Source organism: Cornus florida, unplaced genomic scaffold (genome assembly GCF_030987335.1).
Source record: "Cornus florida cultivar Cherokee Brave unplaced genomic scaffold, ASM3098733v1 CherokeeBrave_3.0.0_Hap2_Chr10, whole genome shotgun sequence".
Taxonomy (NCBI): Eukaryota; Viridiplantae; Streptophyta; class Magnoliopsida; order Cornales; family Cornaceae; genus Cornus; species Cornus florida.
The window spans coordinates 31175396-31184167 of NW_026775580.1; positions in this window are offsets into that span (position 1 = coordinate 31175396).

Consider the following 8772-nt stretch of genomic DNA (forward strand, 5'->3'; position numbering starts at 1 on the left):
CTTAATAGTTATTTGCACCATAATTACTGGTCACTTTCCAATGGAAGGTTGCCATAGCCGATTTCAATGGAAGGGTGATATGCAAATGAGGATGCAATTATAATGCAACACGTGGATTCATCTGAGAAAGCCATTTGTAAAGTAGCTGCCTTGGGACACGTGGCAGCTAAGAAAGCAAGCAGTTACTGTAAGTGAAAAGTCATAAGACACGTGGCAGCTAAGAGATAAGTAGTTACCTACAGTTGGAAGACATGACTTCCAAGTGGGACACGTGATAGAATTTCTGGTGAAAGAATGGTTACTGAAAGTGGAAAGTCATGAGACATGTGAAACCTCAAGGACTACGGTGGATTGTTAAGTATAAAATTAATCTTAATTTAATTCAAGAAGAGAGATGATTTTGTGTTTAGCTATAACATGGTCAATTACTTCAATTATGTGAAAATCCAAACATGTATATTCAGGAATCAAGTGGCTACAAGCACACTTTAATTCAATTAAGAAGACATATATGAATAAATACTAAGCCATAACTCATCTTCGATTGGCACGAATTGTCTACCTAACTACTCTAATCTACTATGCAGTACAACTCATCTTCCCTATGTATGAATTATCAAAACATTCATTCACATATTCGTTTAAACACCATTGCATAATAACCACTCCTCCCATTAAGAGAAGCCATTAGCCGCCAAACTCTCACAATAGAAGGGTTGAATTCAATTATAACAAGATTAATTGAAAGAATGATGGTTTACGAGCTGTAGTGACTCCCATGGTTCTCTACTGGTCTTCAGTATTCTCTATTCCAGCTGCTGTGGTGAACATTATTGAAAGAAGGATGCGAAATTTTGTTTGGGGTCATGATGATAATACTGTGAAATTACATGGTTTATGTTGGAATAAAATCACTTCTCCAAAGTCTGAGGGAGGTTTTGGTTTGGGGAAATTATTGGATATTAATAGAGCTACCAAATGCTCTTTGGCATGGGATTTTTTGCTATCTAAAGATAGATTGTGGGTTGCTTGGTATAAAAATTGTAATCTTAAGAATGCTTCTTACCGGTCTGTGATTCCAAAGGATACTCATTCAATAATTTGGAAAGGAATTGTTGCAGTGAGAGGGGTGTTGAAGGACAATTGTTCTTATCATATTGGCAATGGTTAACTTATTAAAATGTTTTTGGATCCATGGTGTGGGGGGCATTTTTTATCTGATCTTTTCAGTTATAGAACCTTGAGATTGGTCTCTACTAATAAGCAATTACTCTTAAGTAATTTCATTGAGCTTCTTCAGTGGAAGGTTGATGGTCTTCCTACTGAAATTCAACAGCTTCTGCAGCAGTATAGAATTGATGGTGGCGAAGATCAGTCTTTCGGGAATCTTAAACCTTTTTCTTTCAAAGCTGCATGGGAATCCTATAGGGTGGTTCAGCCTGAGGTATATTGGTATTCTATGGTGTGGAATGGAGGAAGACCACGCTGATTTGTTTTTGGTGTTTTAATTTTACAAAATGTGGTTCTGACTGAGGTTAATTTGCAAAGAAGGGGTATTTCTTTAGCTTCTATTTGATGTTTCTGTGGCAGGAATTTGGATCATATGGATCATATGTTCCTTACCTGTGTTTATGCTTGGGAAGTTTGGTATGGCTTAGCTGATTTGTTCCATTGGAAGGTTCAAAAATTGAGTTGTATCATAGCTTTTGCTAATGATCTGGGACTACAGTTTGCTGTCAACTCTTGTAGGAATAAGGTCTTCAAGGTTGTTTTCACAGCAACACTCTATTATTTATGGAATGAAAGGAATGGCAGATTTCACATGAATATTGTTCGATCCTCTTCCATTTTATTGAAATGTATTGTTTGGGATGTCTTAGATGTTGCAAGGGTTAACCTTCAAGATTTGCTAGGATAGTTAGGAGGTTTTGGGTTGTTGTGGGCTTGTCTACACTTCTCTTTACTCCTAAGGGTGTGTTTCAGTGAGATTCTTATCTCACTTTCTCTTTTGTACTTTATTGTTTATTTATAAAATTTTCTTCATTTAGGAAAAAAAAAAAAATTTAAGATAAGAGATTAATTTCATTAAAAATTATTATAATCATTAAAATCCAATTGCTTAGTCCAACTAAGTCAATTGCTCAAAATCATGCAATCAATATACATATAAAAATCCCCAAAGTTAAGAACAATTAAACCATGCTACTCAGACTAAGATTATATCAATTCCCTAAGGAATGCTTTAGCTGCCCATGGAGAGGAATAATATCATCACTGTTGGTCTAGAAGCCATCTCCATGGACCGCCAAGTAGATATTTTAATCTTCAAAACCCTAAAAACCGCCACAAGGTAGGAGAACCAAGAGGAAGAAAAGAGAGTCAGAGAGAGCTCTTCAATGTGTCTTCTCATATTCTTTTATAGTGGAGAACAAGTCCTAATCCCCTTTGGATGGGCTTTACAACTTTTGGAGTCATCTAGGCCCGTCTGAAACCAAGAAGGAGTGTTTCCTGCATGTATTTTTAAGTTCCAGGATGACAGTGCTCGAGTACAATTAACAGTGCTAGAGCACAATCTCAGTATTTAGTTTTCTTTCAACAAATTATTCTGAAATTGTAATGCTATTTTGATATATTTGGTGTACGAATCTCAAAATTTCTATTAGAGAAAAAAATATCGGGCTTCGAGTCTTCTTTCCATAGCCACTAAGTTTGCTCAATTTGAAGTTTTGAGTGAAAATTTATGCCCAAAATACTGAAGCAGATCCAGAATTTTTATCAGTGCTCAAGCACAAAGTTTTGTGCTCGAACTCTGGGAGCTGAATTTTTCCAAAGCGTCTTTTTCTTCAACACTTAGCTTTTTTTCTTGAATTTTATGATTTGTGCTCGAGAACAGAAAGTTGTGCTCAAGCTTTGGGAGCTCAATTTCATCAAATCTTTCTGATTGAGTCCCAAATTGACCAAGAAGGCCCTGAACATCTCTTTAAGCACCGGGAACATCGCAATAAGCTCTAAATACATGGAAGCCACCAAGTTCCTACTATATCAATGTTTGTTTCCTTGTACAATTCCTGTTAGTTTACATAAATAAATTACAATTTTTCAATGATTCCTTCTTCATGTAGGACTTGTATTGTTGAACTAGGCCGAGCCTTTCAATGCCACTGGACCAGGCTTATTTGGCTTCTGGGTGTAACTCCGACCCATTTCTTCTGCAATTGGGCCTCTAGAACTGGGTTTATGGATATAAAATTATGATTCTTTTCTTGCTCAACCCATATGGCATGCTCCTTATGGCCTTTCACTTGATGATGCGTCATGCTACAATTGGAGGGTGATTTTTTCCTCCACACACTGGAAAATCTTGCATCGAGGCAACATCACTAGGAATTGAGTTCTTTGATTGAGTCGACTTAGTACCGTAGATTGAGTCCTCACACGAGTGAACTCCAGGAAGTGAGAGGCTCAAGGAAGTAGGAGGATCATCTTTTCTATTCTTGTCGAAGATTAAATTTTTCAGCAATTTCACTGGATTTCAGTCATAAAAAAATGTCGTCAATCGACTATTTTTTTTCTTCTTATTCTTCTTATCGCAGTCGTTATTCTCTATTGAAATTTTTCCTGCCCTAAACTGTTTTTTTTTTTAAAAAAATTTATTTAGTTATTTATTTATTTTGCAAAGTTCTGTTTCAATAGAGAATATATACATATATATACACACACATGGTGTAGTGGGATGCAAGAAAAAGAACAAAAGATAAAGTTAGGTTCTTGGGAATTTTTTTTTTTTTTTTTTGGATTTTCAAGCTACTGAATATATATATAAGAAAAATCGGACTAATTACAAGAAGGGCCATTAGGCCAAACCAGCCCATTGGATTGAGCAAACAAGCCCAAAAGAGGGCCTACAAGAGAGAAGCCCAAACAAAACTAATAACCAACATTAACGATTTTGGGAGACCGTTTATGGAGGGTGTTAGTACATTACTCTAGTAAAGACCCAGCAGGCAGCATCGCCACGGGCGAGAGTTATGTGATACCCCCGGATTTTTGGATGTGGGTTGGCCAGGCCCACGCCCGAATACCCGGAGATATCAAAAACAAATCGACAATAATCGAACACATAATACAATTATGATAAAAAGGAATAAATAAAATTGCTGAAAGAAAACTAACACGATAATCCAATAATGAAAACCTCAGAATAAATTTTATAAATAAGAACTATTCTGGTACATCCAAACCTCCAATACAAATACAACTCGAGAATCTATCTAGTGGACCCCTATTCAAAACCCAACTGAAGTTAAACTGAACTAAACAAGAAATCCAAAACTAAATATAAATAGCAGTCCTACGCAGTCGGAAGAATAAGTGACCGTCTCTGCTCAACACGAACAAGCTCTAAGACTGGAACCGTCCGATACCTGAAAAATAATAGTGGGTCAGGCCCACGAACAAGTTCTATTCTAACTACAATCCAAACAGAGACCCGATACGCAAATACATCCTAAACAACTCAACAATAACTATATAGTCCGTACATATATATATATATCCACACTAAGGGACTCTCACTGGACTACAAAGGGGGTCTCAACCTGAATAGAAGGCAACATGCAAAACGCACCTGAGTGGGCATGAGTACCTAAGCCTAACAGGGTATACCTATACCATCATAGCCAACTACGCATCCTTCTGTATATACGCTCCCTAACCGTCGATCTTGAGACTTAAGCTCATATCGAGGTACTATAATCGTATATATAAAAATCCTATCATATCCATCCATCAGAAATCCAGTAAGTCGTTTAACTTGTTCAGCTGATCTGACTTAAGTATAAGTAGCAAGTTAGTCATTCAACTTTGTTCAGCTGATCTGACTTAAATATCCATAGTAAGTAATCCAGTTAATCATTCAACTTTGTTCAGCTGATCTGACTTAAATATAAGTAGGATTTATTTTATAATCCATTCCCTTATTCCAGAATAGGTAGGAGTTAGCATTGTGATCTAATCCGTACCTAATATGCCACCGTCCCATACCGGTGCATAAAATCCACACATCCAATCATCGATGCAATAAATGCTAAATTTAAACATCAATTAAAATCCAGAGCATGATATACTGCTAATCAGAAATATAAACTGAGCACATTAATCTAATCCATGACGTACAAATATAAAGCGGTACATCAAATAGTCCAGAATATCATAAGTAATATCATATATTCAATTATTGCATTTAATCTAAACAATAAAACAGTTTTAAGTAGTATGCATTTAATTACAGAATAAGAAATTAACATACATCTCAAATAGACAGTAAAACATCCACAGCATGATTAAACTATTTCAATTCAGTTGATTGACTTAAAATAATTTAAAACAATATCCTTAACCATTATGTTAATTTTATCCTAAACCTAGCATATTATTGTATATTATGCATTCCAGTTAATTGTCGGGCCCCCGAAATTCATTAACATTATTTAACCAGGCCCAACCATCCCTAGATAAAACTCCCGTGCCAAAATCTACACTGAACAACACAGATAACGGTTACAGGAATCGGTCGACATGTTTTCTCCAAGTGTCAACCGGTTTACACAAACCGGTTGATGTAAGGTTAGCAAGTGTCAACCGGTTTACACAAACCGGCTGATGTAAAGTTAGCAAATGTCAACTGGTTTACATAAACCAGTCGATGTAAAATTCCAGATGTCAACTGGTTTCTCCAAACCGATTGACATCTAGCCTGTAGACATCAACGCGAAGCCTCATTGTCTGTCTCTTCTCCAACTCTGACGACTCCGTTCTCCTCCATTAAGGTTCCTAATGGTACTGTTTTACTTCCCAATCAACCCTAAACATTATTCTAGTCCTTTATGCACAATTTATACAAGTTAAAATCATAAATCATGCAATATACTTTAAACAGAATTCAAACATATACACATACAATTAACATACTGTAATTCAAGTTTTAGCATGCATATATGGTTGATTTTAATAACTTAAATTTCCTGAAGTTTCCCTAGGCATGCACAGAACACAGATCAAAGGGAATGAGATAGAAATAGAACTTGCCTTACGGGTTTTGAATAAAACCCAACTCCTTCTTTTTCCTAAATTAATCTATGTTTTCTGGCGACCCTTGGTTGCCGTCGAACCTCTCTGTTGCTCAGTGCTAGACCCACGAGCAACCTCCATTCTTCCTCCTTTGGTTCAGCCTAAATCCTTGGCCGAAATCCCTTTTTCTCTCTCTCAGTTTTTCTCTAAAAAACTCTCTGTTATTTGCCTCCTCTCTACACGTCTACATAATGGGTTTCTAACCCTTGCCCAGACACAAACACACATACATATAGCATACTACTAAACCCTACTCCTAATCTTACCCCAACTCTAAAACAGCAGTGAAAAAGAAAAGGAAAATAAAACTAGTATAGTCAATTTATATTTTAACTATATAACATCATGTATATACATAAATATGTGTGTATATACCAGATATATATATATATATATATATATATATATATATATATATATATATATTAATAAAACCTTAATAACTATACATATACTACCGTTTGCATTATACTATATATACAAAATATATATATATGACCATAATTATATTAATATTATTTTTAATATTAATAAATATTAAATTCATATATACATATATACCTATACATATATATGTACATCCATCTATGGGTAAATATAAGTACCCATTAACCTCCTATCCAAGTAGTACATGTGACCCAATTATTTGGTCCATTACTACTGTCCAAATCCACATCCTTTAATTTAAATAAAATAAAATAAAACAATATGCACAATTAAAACATTTCACTACACATAACAACAAACCAATTTACAATGAAGTCACATAAATCACACAATTCAAATTAAACAAGCAAGTCAAATAAACATATAAACAAATAGCCAAATAATCATATAATTTAATAAAAATGTAATTAAATCAATTAAATAAATACCGAGACTATCTTTTTAAAATTAGGGGTATTACAAGTTAGTTCGGTGGTCTTGGAGGGGGACGACAGCAAGAGGAGGACAAATTTCAGTCTTTAAGGATTCTCCTGGATGCAGAGCAGTCATGGAGAAGCCCTAATTTCAAAATTGAGGACACTGTGGTGCAAATTTTCTGTAGCACAATCCTCTGAGTAGAGTTCTTCCTTTTGAATATCCTTGCATTGCGCTCTTCCCAAGTATAGTAAACCATAGCTGAGAAACAGACCTTGCGAAGAAAATTTATAAGGGTTTTCAACTTCCAGTTGTTGTTGATCCAAGAAATTAGGGTTTTCCAATCTATGATAGAGGTGTGGAAACTGTATTTCAGCTAGATGAACATCCAAATTGGGAAAATGAAAGAACAATTTATAAAGAGATGGTCGTGTGACTTAGGATTGTTGTGGCATAATGTATACAGATTGAGGTGTTTCGCCATTAATTTACTGTCCAGTGTGGGGAGTCTGCATTGTGCTGCTAACCATAAATTGAATTTCATATGAGGAACTGTAGGGGATAGTCATACCCGGTTAAACCATGGCACTGGTTCAGAAGGGGTTGCCATAAACAATGATGTATGTTTCAAGCTGAATTGTCCCGAGGAGGATGCAATCCAAAGTTTTGTATCAGACCTTAAAGGACATGGTTGGTACAAGGAAAGAAGCTCTGGGATGACAGCTAACAATAAAGGGGGAAATGACCAAGATGAGTTGATAATGAACCTATTAATTATAATATCCTCATTGAGCCCAGCATCAGATAGAAGAGAAATTAGGAATCTAGTACACAAAGGGCCACCAGGTGTCCAATTATCCCACCACAAATAAGTATCACTGCCATTGCCAATCCTGTGTTTGATTAGCATTCTTGCATGATGTCTGAGTTGCAAGATTTTCCTCCAACTCCAACTCCATGGGCATGGAGAGGGAATCTTGATGGTCCAGAAGTTTCTTGACCTAATAAGATGAGTTTTGCACCATCTGATCCACAATCTGTCAGTGTTATCAGAGTGGAGCTCCCACAAATGCCTCAAAATACCTGCTTTGTTAGAGAGTTCTAGATTTGGAATGCCTAGCCCACCTGATTGCTTAGGTCTGCAAACTTTGCTCCATCTCACCTTAGTTCCACTGGCTTTCATTTCTAGGCCAGACCATAGGAAAGATCTAAATATTCTGTTGAGTTCATCAATGTAACGACCCACTCCACCACATGGTATGATATTGTTCACTTTGGGCCTGAGCACTGTTTTGCTCTTGAGTTTCACCCCAAAAGGCCCCATACCAATTGGAGATGACACACTTACATATAAGCACTTCACTTTTCCTCCACCCAGGTGATGTGGGATTGTGCACCCGTAACTTGCTAGTGTGGTAGTCTGTCAGTATCTCTCGCACCCGCCCACGGACACCCGCCCACAGAATCATTACAAGCCACCCCCCTTGAGACCCGACGTCCCCGTCGGCACACTTCCTGCTGGGTCAGGCTCTGATACCATTTGTAACGACCCACTCCACAACATGGTATGATATTGTCCGCTTTGGGCCTAAACCCGCACGGTTTTGCTCTTAGGCTTCACCACAAAAGGCTTCATACCAATTGGAGATAACACACTTACATATAAGCACTTCACCTTTCTTCCACCCAGGTGATATGGGATTGTGCACTCGTAACTCGCCAATGTGGTAGCCTGTCAGTGTTCCTATTGTGATGACCCTATGGGCGGGTGTGCCGTGGGTG